Raw genomic sequence first — 12,947 nt, 5'->3', positions numbered from 1 at the left:
ATTTTCTTTGGGGATTATGAGTCTGTTGGTTAAGCTTCAGTTATTTTATTCAGATTTTGTTCGTAATCAGGGGATCTAAAAAGATTCTTACAGAAGGTACCCAATCTAACCATATTCCTCCAACAGTTGAGGAAAAACGCCAATTTTAAGTGCTAGCTGTCAGAAGACTGATAGTAGCATAGAAAATGGTAAACCACTGCAGAAACACATCAGTATTCTGTACTGTGATTAAATTCCAAGAGCTCATCAGGTATGTAACTAATTATAAGAATCTCTCAGCATTCATATAGAGTCTGAATCTCATCTGTCCAGATACTGTTTATGAACAGTCTATCTGAAGATGGAAGTTATCGTTATCTGTGAGTTTGCTAAAATGAAGCTTGCATACCAACTGTTGTATCTGCCAACAGTTCTTGCTATCTTTGAGTTATTTTGACTTTTAGAGTGGTTTGGAACATAATGCTCACCATTTCCAACAGTCTCCACATATTTGGCTCTTAGACTGTAGTTCTGGCTACTGCTGAAATATTAGCTGCCTAACAACACAATCAAAGTACAGCGTGGTCTAAAGTTTCCTTAAATTTCAAAGATTGTTTTTTATATATCAAGATTATCATAAAGAATTAAGACTTCTGGAGTACCAATAAGATATGTGACTGCTCTGTAATATGTTGTGCCATGAAATGAATCTACAAAGAATTTAGTTTTTATTAATGAAGCTAATGGAATAAACTTTCCCTTCCCTTCTCTCTCCTTCCCTTTCCTTTCTCCCTCCTTTAATAGATCCTAAGACTAAAAATTGAATTCTTTTATGTGATACATTTTTTCCTCTCAACCTTAATCACTGGTCTTTGCTGTTGTTTCTACAGTTCTGTTGGGCCTATCCTCAAGCCTAACAGAACAGAAAAGTCATCCATGTTCCTCCATTTCCTACAAAAAAGGAAGGCTTTCAAAGCCTTCTTCTTTACATGAATATGGAAGAATTTACTAGAATTTGATTTCCAAATACACCACTATCCTGCTGTATTGCCATGGAGAAATTTGTTCATAGCTGTGCACCCATTTCCTGCAAATTCTTGCTGCTTAAACTGTAGATTCTCTGTGTAAAAGAGCAGTATGTCACTGACCATATATAGAACACCATACAATATCAAACCTAACTAAAGAGTCAGAGCCCTATTCTCATAAAAATTAACGCTGAAATCCACAGAAGATTGCATATCAGATGTAGTACTGCCTTTAATTTCAGGTGCATTTACTGGGCTTTAGCTCAGTAAATGTTGCTGCACATGTTCAGATATGGTTTAGGAACTCATTTTGATGCAATTTCATTCACTGCCTGGTGCTCTATCAATAATTTCTATATTTGGGCCTACTTTAAAATCTAATTCTTTAAAAGTGCCACTTCCAAAACAGTAGTGAAGAAGACTGTTGGCAAAAGCCCATTAATGATAGAAGTATTTAACATTCTCCTTTCCTCTGTGGCTGGTTGTGGTCTTTTAATTGAGTCAAAAATTCCCTGAAACCAATTTCAAATTCAGCAAACACATTGCAAGAAATCAATCAGCTCAAGCATGTTTTTCACTTGTTTCTGATGCATTTTCTAAGTGATGGGCATGTGCATTCCATGACTAGATCGTGCTGCTTTTTGTTGCAGCAGAACAGTCCTAAGACTAGAGCATCAGTTCTCCTGATTTTGCATATGCTGTTAAAAAGGAGCAGACAGTAAACAGGAGAAAGAAAGTACGAAGTGAATCTGAGTAGCCATTAAAAAAAAAAAAAAAAAAAAAAAAAAAAAAAGAAGCAAAAGCCGTGCAGGTAAAAACACTTTCTGGGAAAATCTGAAACAAATCTGGAATACAGCAACACAGATTTTTCCTTTAGAGCAAAAAAGAGTGAGGAAGGAAAACTTGAATGAAAAACCATATAACAAAATATGTAAGAATATACAATAACAATAGCAACAACAACTACGTAAGAAAACAAGTTATGAAGGTAATTGGGGGAAAAAAAAAAAAAAAAAGGGAATTGTTTTGCTTCTTCTGAAAAAAATGCTCTAAAGGAAAAAAAAAAAAATCAACTCAAAGCATCCAGGAATTACTTTATTTCAGATTCATACTATTTGAGCAAAAAAAATAAGTCAATTTTTAAGGAAAAAAAAAATGTCATTTTGAATCAAAAAGTCAAAGTTTCACTTTACAAATGTCAAAATGAAATGGTTTGGCATTTCTGAAGTGAAACATTTCATTTTTGAAAGGTCAAAATGATATGTTTTGACATTTCTTAAATTTCTCCCCTCTTTGTTCTTACCAGAACTATTAACCAAATTCAACCTTGATTAGTTTCAGGCCCCTTGATTCTTAGATTTCTAACAGGAATGCTAGTCAGAAAATAAAATTTAGCCAGCACTATTACAACAACAACAAAAAAACAATACCATCTTTAAACCTATCTATAACCATGTCTGCTACTATACTCCCTATGATCCCTCCTACCCAGATTGAGCCTCCAGCATCAAAGTATCTACTGACATATTTTCATAGCTGTGAGTCTTGGCTTCTCTCTGATGCATGGCTTAAATATGAAACAGTGACACAGTCAAAGGCACAATGTCTCAATTAAACCAGAAGCTGGACAGAGGATTAACTGCCCTAATGGACGGTTCTCAACATTTTTATAGTGCATGTACATTGCCCAGGTGTTACAATTACCGTCACTATAAAAATGCTTACAGATGAATAAATGCATCCTCTGAATCTAATGCAGAGTAATCTGCCCATTGCCCTTAGCAATAACATCAGCACTTCTCTTCCATGTCTCATGGGCAACCCAAGCTAAACTCAATATTGTTAGTTTAGCATCTTATGAATAAATAAATCATATTAAGCACTGTAACCAAGATTGAGGTCAAAACAAAGAATAAGAATAATGAAGAGAAACTATAGTATCTGCTTTCTAGCTAGCTAGAAGGTATGTGTAACATTTATAGATCACTTCACCTCTGTGCTGCCAGTTATCATGGGATCAGTGAGGGGCATGCAGAGGACAAGAGCAATATTACTGTACTGAGAACAAATGGATGGTATTGGAATTACTGCGAAATCCTACAGTAATATCTGTGATCAGTCATTCTTCCATGAGTGTTCCTAAAATAGTAGAAGGAAAGAAAGAGAAGTATTCCTTTTAGATGTCCTATAAGGACAACCAAAGAGGCCTCAGTAGAAATTTAACATCTCTAGGAATCTTCAGGTGTTTTTATTTGTTTTTTATTTTAATTTTTGTTTTTTTTTAATGGTGATTTGGCATCTTTTGGCATAAAGCTGCCTCCAGATCAACTCAGGCAGCTCACAGGCAAATATGTTTAGTAAGGTTTCTCTTACTAGATCTTCCTGAACATACCTGTACGGTAATTTTCTGTGTCCCAACCATGTTTGGATTGTCCTGCTCATGCTGAATATCCAGCTCCTTACCATTTACATGAGTGAAAATGTAGAATTTGTTCCCTTGTTTTTGTCTTCAAAACTGGCCATTTGTCAGTGTCTACTAGAGCTAGCTCTTGTATTTTAACTCCAGGAATTTTCCTTAGCTTGATGACTTTCAGGTTCTTACACCTAGGTATGCCATTTGTAGTGTATAATGTTATCTGCTGAAAAAATCAAATAGCATGTTATTAAAGTTTGAAAGGCTTTATCTATTTTTCATAAGCATTTTAATAGACAGTATATACACTTCTGCCTTGCATATGCTCCATAACCATCAAACAGGACTTCATATACCTAGGCATGTATTACAGCACTTATCTCAGAGATGGTAGAAAGAAGAAACAAATATCTAGCTCTAATGCAACAGCTAGTCTTCAGAGGCTCAAAGGACTGCAGCTTGAAGGTATTTTCCATTCCTTCCCTTTCCCTTCCTCTTCCCCTTCTCTCCCTTTGTCTTCCCCTTCTCCTCCTCTCCCCTTCCATTTCCCTTTCTCCTGTTCTGCTGCAATGCTGGATTTTGAACCATAACTGCATTTGTTCTTACTATATGCAGAGCTACTTCAGGGTTTTTCCATTTTTCCATGTTCTGTTTGGGAATATCACTTTCAATAGAAGTGTAAATGGATGAGTTCCAGCATTCACATTGCTGGAACGTGAATATGTTGATGTCCATAGTCCTACCCCTCAACCGGATCAACTACATGTAATGTTGGGAACCATCCAAAGTTGGTGGTTTGAAAAACTGCTATAGACTTTTACTTCTAAGACATTTCTTAGGCATTCTTCTGGTGAAAACAAAAACAGTTTAGACATTGTAAATAAGCCTGTCTTATATATGGAGGGAATTTCAATTACACACCTTTTCTTCAAATGCACTTCCATTTCAAATGCCATTTTTCAGACTGCCTCTGCTGCCATCTGTCACATGGCAACAACATGTAATGAAATATTGTTGGGAAGGTTCAGCCTTTACTGTCATCCCACCAACATCTGCCTCTGATGTCCTAGGCAAACATAATAAAATGGGAGGCATTACTTTTGGAGCAGCCTGTGTGTATGTGTGGATTAGAATTTTAGAAAATGAATTTTTCTTTCAAATAAAAGTTTTCAACTTGTTTTTCTCACTAATGTTATATGAAGCTAGATCTTTGTAAACAAAGGGTATCTTACTGGAAGATCTTCTGAATACCTTAGAAAATGTTTGACTCCATTCATACACCTAAATAAAAGAATTCCACAGGCAGATACTTAATCCATGGACAAGCAAGCTATAGCAATCCATATTCTATGCTCACACAGAATAGAAACTGCAATTTTGAGTGTCTATTGGCCACATCTATCCTGTACAGCACTAGGCCTTGGATCTACAGTGTTTTATGTGCCAATAATTCAACAATTATTTTGGCTTGGTTTCCATTATGCCTGAAATAACATGAGGCATTCTGGACTCACCAACATGGTGTTTTTATGACATGAAGATGTTTCTGAGAGTCAGGACCCCTGTATAGTCCCAGAGGACTGTGTGGAAGGAAGGGCGATAAGCAGGGTGCAGACTTCTGGGCAGCAGCCCTTATGAGCTATTATCAGAAGTACACCTATTTTTCTTCCATATAATCTTAATTGGGCACTCTGAAACAGAGACAGGGAGATGGCATATCATTCAGTGGTGATGACAATTAAAGAGGTGAACTTCCTTGCCAGCTTTCTTTTACTTGACTGTAACTATCAAGATTTCATGTCTGTAGTGTGTGCAGTACACATACTTTAACAAACGTCAGAATGCACTGTGATTTCATGTATTGCCAAAATGAAAGGATATTAAAAAAAAAAAAAAAAAAAAAAAAGCCAGCAATCTAAATGATGATGTAGCAAGGAGGAAAAGTTTCCTCTCAGAACTCGAGTCATCATTATTTTCCCAAAATCACATAAATGCTCTCACCTTAGGCTGAAGACTCAAGGATAATGTGTCTGGTACAGTGGCCCATTGTAGTCATTTTCTGAAAAAAAAAAATCATGAATCTTCTACCACCATTTCATTCTCTTCAAAGGATTCACAGTTTTGTGGGTTTCTGTCACATCACTTAAAGTCTATTATATATTATGACAGAAAAAACTGCATATGTCTTTTTTGTTTTGTTTTGTTTGGTTTTTGCCTGGATGCTACCTTTCAAGCTGCAATATTTACAGTTAAAAAAAAAAAAAAAAAAGAAACCACCAAAAAAACAACAAAACAACATCAAAAGCAAAGCAACTAAACAAGAACAAAGAAAGAAAAAAAAAAAAAACCCAAAACATTTTAGGCAAAGCATGAACTATTCATAGTTGCAATGTTTCCACCTCAGGTTGCTAGCTCTATTTGTATTAACTAGGTTCCTATGTATATAAAAAGCCTGACACTCTATTTCAGCTAGATATTTACTGTGGAAGAACAGGAATAAACCTGAAGTATTATTACCTCTAGGAATAGAAGACTTTGTCCAGCTCTTTTCTGAAAAAAACAGGGTGCAGTGAGTGTGAGAGTTACTTTTACCGAAAGCAGGTGTTGAGGACCTTGCAGAAGTGAGCCAGTGCAGTCACAGGGCTGTCAGAAGACTCACCCAGGAATCCCTTCATGCAAGAGGGAGCAGCGAAAACAAGAAGAATCTTCCCATTTCCCAGAACAGTGTCAGAATTTGCAGTGCACACATATCCTCCTGCTCCTGGGAAGGGAAGGGCAACAAAACTAGTGAGGGGTTTGGAGAACAAATCTTATGAGGAGCGGCTGAGGGAGTGGAATTGTTTAGTCTGGAGAAGCGGAGGGTCAGGGGAGACCTCATTGCACTCTACAACTTCCTGAAGGGAGGTTGTGATGAGGAGGGGTTTGGCCTCTTCTCCCAGGCAACAAACAGAACCCAAGGAAATGGACACAAATTGTACCAGAAGAGTTTTAGATTAGACATAAGGAAAAGCTTTTTTCTGAGAGAGTGGTCAGGCACTGGAAGGGCTGCCAGGGAGGTGGTGGAGTCACCATCCCCAGCAGTGTTCAAGAGGTGTCTCGAGATATAGTTCAGTGTCTTGTGGTAGCAATGGTAACGGGAGGATGGTTGGACTAGATGATCTTGTAGGCCCTTTCCAGCCAATGATTCTATGATTTGTCAACATCGTCTGGACTTTCCAGGTCTGGCAAAGCTTTCTTCACCCTGGGTCTTAGCTGTGTGAACAAAGAGAGGCAAGAAAAAATTGCTCTTCCCCATGCATTTGAAGCTACTTTGTGATTTTGTCAGATCTCATCCAGAATTACATGTCTATAAAGCACGTACACACAGTTGAGTTATATGAAGAGGATAAACTTCAGTAGAAACTGTTCTACCAAAATGCACAGCTTCCTCCAGTGGGTGGTGAGGAAGGATTAAACTACCAAACAAAAGATGACAGTAGAAAACAGATCTGAGAGAAATCACAAATACTAGATCCTTATTATAGCTGAAATTTAAGCATAGCATAAATTTTCTGTTTAGTAAGAGTTTTTAATAACACATACACAAATATTTTGTGTTTCTGAGACACAAGGAAAGCTATTCAAACCTCATGCTGAAAATAGTCCCCTCTTTTCATTAAGTATCTAAAATGAAGGTTACATTAAATTGGAATTTATAGGACACACTTCATATGTGGCAGAAGAAAGTTACGTCTGTACAGACACTTTCACTAGCTGTATGACTTAATCATTCTGACATTTGGTGCCAGGTATAATTCTGAGTCTACAGCTCAACACATCATATGCTCTTCAATTCCACAACTAATGGATCAAAATAGTTAAGAAAAGCTGCACTATGACAAGTCAAGAAGTCTTGAACTGCTAACAAACCATGAAAGAAAAAACAACCTCATAAGCAAGAAAATCATAACTGAATTTGAGCTTTGTAGTGATGGAAAACATTAGAATGTCAGTTATACAAATGCTTTAGTCATTTGGGAACTAAAGCAATTCAAAGATTAAAAAGCTTAAAGATATTACGGGTCTGGAAAGCAACTAAAATATGAATATGAAGCTTAACAAAAACAAAAATAAGGTAGAAAATAATACCAAAAAAAAAAAAAAAAAAAAAAAACCCACCCACAAACCAAGCACTTGAATCTCTTAGACATTGTATTATCCAATATAAATTCATAGAGGATGAAAACCATAAGGTATTAATGGCATGATAATGTCAGTCAGTGACAGATAGTAAATGTGAGACACAGAGGAGCTTCATTAGAAGATAGGTCTTCATTTTTCTGTCCCTATTCACTTGCTGGAAATAAAAAATTCCAGAGGCCACATGAAGAGGTTCAACATTTGGTACCTCTGGAGACGACTGTACCAGTAACTACTGATGGCATCAAATTAGTCTGGAGACATCGGAGAAATGAAGTCTGAGTCATTATAACGTAACACAAGGTCAAGCTTCTATAATGAGACAAGAAAGAATAATTTTTTTGTTTGTTTGTTTTAACCTAACAGTCAAAAATCCCAGTTTGCTATCTAAGGGTAAAATTAAAAGCCTGAAACATCTTGGGAAAATTTCTATCAAGAATAATGCAAGTATAGAATGATATATGTCTGTCCATATATCCCACTGAATATTTTGTTTTTAAAACACTATCTACACAGGTGTGTTTGTCAGATATGCACAAGTACGTATGCACAAAGCACACAGTCTCATTGCATACAATATGGAATAAGAACAAGCACGGGAAGCTTAGTGCTGGCTTTGTTGCATGCTGAGCACTCTAGTGCAGATCTGTGTCGTACAAATTCCACTGGAGAGAGTCTTTCATCATTAGCTGATCCCTGGGTCTCCTGGAGATTGTACTTCATTGACCGATAGTGTCTTGCCTTGCTCCACTGAGAAATGGTTTTTGTTTTTTTTTTTTTTTTTTCCTTTTTTTTTTTTTTTTTTCTCTCTCCTAGCAGAAGTCAACTATGTGAGTTAATAACCACTTTTAAAGGCCTCAAAGGATATGTATGTGTGAAAAGCTGATCATGCTGGAGCAGGAAGAAAAGAAGCAATCAGAACTGCAAATAATAGCTTTCTGAAGCTATCTGGAGTAAAATTTTGGTCCCACTGATGTTAAGAAGAATTTTGTGATTAATTTTAGGGGAAAATAAACTTAAAAAAAAAAGTAACAAGTTAAATAGAATATAAAATCTTTTCAAAACCAAGAAAAAATAGCAGAAAAAGAAAGAAAGGGAGGAACAGTTAACTTGCTAATGTTATAGAAGGTGAAGAAGGGCACATCACGGGGTTAACATTACAAATTATACAGCAATTCAGAAGAAAACAAGTAGGTTGCTATAAAATAATTCAGTCTGAGCACCCCCTTCTCTTCAGCTAATTCTTTTTCTATAGGAAACAAAAGCCAGATAGAGACTGAAATGTCTGGCTTCTTGCTCATATAATGTACTTGATTGCCACAACTTATTTATAAAGGAAAATTAAGGTTAACATATTCTAGGAGAAGAATAATCTCTAGAATTTTTACTATACAATTTCAGCTTCCTTACTGCTGATCTCCTGAAGGAGTTATTTTCTTTGTTTGCTTGTTTTAAGATTTACTAAGAGCTAGTTTGCAACTTGCATTATGCTTCCTCTTATTCCCAGATCATACATGGAAGGGAGGTAAGAAGCAGCAAAGGATCTGCCTCCTTGAACACTGCAGCTTGCACAAAGATCTGGTTTGTGAATGTTAAAATACGAAACATCTAAAGCTCACTACCAGGGAGAAATACAAAGCAGCTGTGCTTCAGGGAAGATGTGTCAAATGCCATCATCCAGATATAAGCTTGAAAGGCTGCAAGTGATGTGCAGGTCAAGGTACCAGGTCTGCCCCGGGACTGGAAGGCAGAAGATCTCATTTTCCTTTTGTCCTTGAGAGAGGACTGCTTCCAAATTTGTGCCACTTCTGCTCATCTTACACCTAGATTTGGAGTAAATGAGTGCCTTTGATCCCTACCATACCGTATTGCTACAGATGAAGCAGCTCATATGCGAATGAGGATTTCAGCATTGGAAGTGTGCACCACTGGTTGTCCCTGCTAAAGAGAAGCTTCTTAAAGGCAATTTTTTATCTATTTATTTTTGTAGATTAATTAACTTTAATAAAGAGCAAGCAATCTAGTACTCAAGAAAACACAGAGTAACAGGATTCCAAAAATATGCCTGCCACCTGGTATTGCCAGTTATATGTTCTTCCTTACAAAACATAGCTGCAGCTGTAAATTTAATTTGTTTCCATAGGCAAAATTGATGCAACATTTTTCTCTGTTTATCTGAAGTATTTGCAGTTCTTGATTCATTAATTAACACATTGATTGGAATATCTGTAAACTGGAGTAAGACTCATTTTATTTGAACCTTTTTGACTTGAGACTGCTTCTGAATTTACTGCCTATCCTGATAGCTACTGTGCTTCCAAGGGAAGCTATTTTATTATTTACTTTCTAGAGAAGAACCTCCTGTGTGCTTTCATACTGCCTGAATGCTAGTTCAAGAGTACATTTAGAATGGATAAAATCTCAACATTAAACAGCTGGTTACAACAAAGAGCATCAAAAATGTGGTTGTTGGCTCAGAGAGACAGCCTAGCAATGAAACAAGAAGGTTTTTTCTGGTCTATTATTCTGACACTGGATTTGTCACTAGATCACTGATTAAAAATGCGTAACATATCATGTATAGCTCTCCATGACTACCCAAAAGGAGGTGGTGATGAGGTAGGGGCTGATCTCTTCTCTCGCATTACTAATGATGGGATTAGAGGGAATGCTGTCAAGTTACGCCAGGGGAAATTCAGGTTTGATGTGAGGAAAAAATTGTTTTTGAAAGAGCAGTTAGGTAGTGGAATGGGCTGTCCAGGGAGGTGATTGAGTCATCATTTCTGGAGGTGTTCAAGAAATATTCAGATGTTATACTAAGGGACACAATTTAGCAGGGAAATCCTGGTAGATGGATAGTTGGACTGGATGATCTTAGAAGTCTTTTCCAACTTTGATTATTTGATTCTATAATTCTATATGTGATAGCTTCTTTTAAATGTCAGTCACATCCACAAGTAATACTCAACCTAGAACATTCAACCCAGTTCACTCTTAGGTTGTGCTTACCATGTGCTCTCTGAATGCTGCTGCTCATTAATCGTTCATATTCAATTAATTGGATCAAAAGTTGTCACAGTCAAATATCTTAGGATGCTCACATTTCCTGGCTTAGACAAGATAGACAACAATAGCTATATCATGACCACATTAAAATGAGCAAACTTATTATTCAGCATTGTAGAACATGTCTCAAAAGCCAAATGTAACTACATTTTTCTCTTTTTTTCTGTCCCCTAAGAATGATCAGGAATAAAGGAATATGTGCTCATTTAACACCTTCATGTTCATTTGGGCAAATGTTGTATCAGAGGGCATCACACTCCAGCCTATTTGTGCAATTGCTTAATTATTGTTATCCCAGTGGTATGAAAGACATGAAGACAAGACAGCTCATTGCATCCATATGTTTCAACATAGGGAAATTAGCAGTCATAAACAGCATCCAAAGGTCTTTCACTGCAGCAAACTTGGAGCTCTGTGTCAGAAGGACAAAGACAGATGGTAGCAGTACCAAACCACAAACTCATGCTAGTTCACTTTGTTGGTGCTGCCTTTGAGTTGACTTTAATGTGATCTTTGTCTAGTCCATGAGAAAGAGAAATATGCTAAGGACTATGATTCAAAAAGAAGCTGATAAAGATGATGTCACAAACATCACAAAATATTTGTGATTCATGCAAAGCCATCTTCTATATCTATTTGAAAAGATAAAAAAGAAATTATGCTAAAAATATGAAAAAATGACAAAATATCCCTTTTCATGAAATTATTTAGACAGAAGTATATAACAGGTAACAAAATCTTTGATTTTAATAAGACTAGTTGAAGTGAAGAGCGCTCTAAAACAAACTAAACTATAATCCCAAAGTAGTAATAGTACTTTGGAGCTTTAAATTGTTTTCCTGAAATTATATTTGACTGAAAGAAGAACTCTATTAGCTGGATAATAAAACTGAAATATATTGTTATATAAATCCTAGCACTACACCATACATTTACCTCTTTTCTCCATCTGTCTTATCACTCTCTGTTTGAAAGTTACTTATGTATCGGAGATATATTCTACTCAGTCACCTTGGCAACTAGAGCTATTCCCATATGAAACATATTGTATTTTCATATTTTGTATGGTAATAACAATAGCTGTTAGTATCTGAAAACAGCAAGAGAAATGGTTCTTCTGTGCCTTAATGTTTGAGGTCATTATCAGAACAGGAAAATAATTCTCAGTGTTTGTTCCTTTTATTTTCTTTAAGCTTCCTATTTTATTGTTTTATTTGGATATCCTAAAACTATTTAAATATAAACTTGGAATCAGCCTAACATCAGACATAAATAGAAACGAGGTGCTTAAATCGAAAACTGTAGTCTCACATTCCACTCATCTGTCCCCAGTTAGAAGTTATTAAAGGCTATAAGTACTTCATTTCCTAAGTCTGAAGTTGGTTGTGGTATGCAATTTTTTAATGCTGAGTTAAATCAGAACCCAACTAATCTGCCTGTGCATCTCTTACCACCTGGCCAGGGTCCATATCCCCAGCTCAGCTGCCCTCTTGGCCTCCCAGTCCTTGTTCAAGCCTCCATGCTGCCTCCACACTCTCCCTGTGCCATGCATCCTTCCCTCCTGCCTGATCCTTTCCAGGAGAGAGCTCAGCTCTCTGTAATTGCTGGGTGCATGAAAGGGCAGACAAGCAGTGACAGTGTCCCAGGAGTGAATCTGGAATGCAGCCCAATGTCTGCCTGTGCTGTAGCTGTGGTAGCTTCTGGAGTGACAGCCTTCCAGCTGCTCACTGCCATCTCACACTTCAGTTATTAGTTACGGCTTTGCAATGGGGACTTGTAAATTGACCATGAGGGCACTCACAGTTCATTGCACAGTCAGAGAGGTCATTTTAAATTACTCCAGATGTCATGGTTTCCCAAAGCCCTGTCTGCCAAGGCTTTCCTACAGAGCAGGTTGACTTTTGACTGCGCATGTAACAACAGGACTATGTGAGAACCCACTCTGAGATTCCTGCCAAGATGGTAGTGGTAGTTATGCAGCAGAATTTGGTAACTCCAGAAGAGAGCTACCTGAAGTTAGTTACCACAGAGCTCAGTAACACCACGTTAATAGTAACTAAGTCTTTACACTACTGACAGACTGCAATGCATTTACACATGTGCTTTCAGAAGAAAACATTATCTACCATTGGCAATGCAGCCAACTTTGAGATAGAAAAAATAATATTTTAAGAATGCTCAAGAATACATCATCATTGCTGAGATGACCAAAAAAGAAAGAAACAAAGGAGAGGAAAACAAGAGAGGAAAACAAGAGAGGAAAACAAGAGAGGAAAACAAGA

Source organism: Centrocercus urophasianus, unplaced genomic scaffold (genome assembly GCF_019232065.1).
Source record: "Centrocercus urophasianus isolate 14NV4802_14NV808 unplaced genomic scaffold, USGS_Curo_1.0 seq_12, whole genome shotgun sequence".
Classification (NCBI taxonomy): domain Eukaryota; kingdom Metazoa; phylum Chordata; class Aves; order Galliformes; family Phasianidae; genus Centrocercus; species Centrocercus urophasianus.
Note: the sequence above shows the minus strand (reverse complement) of the source record.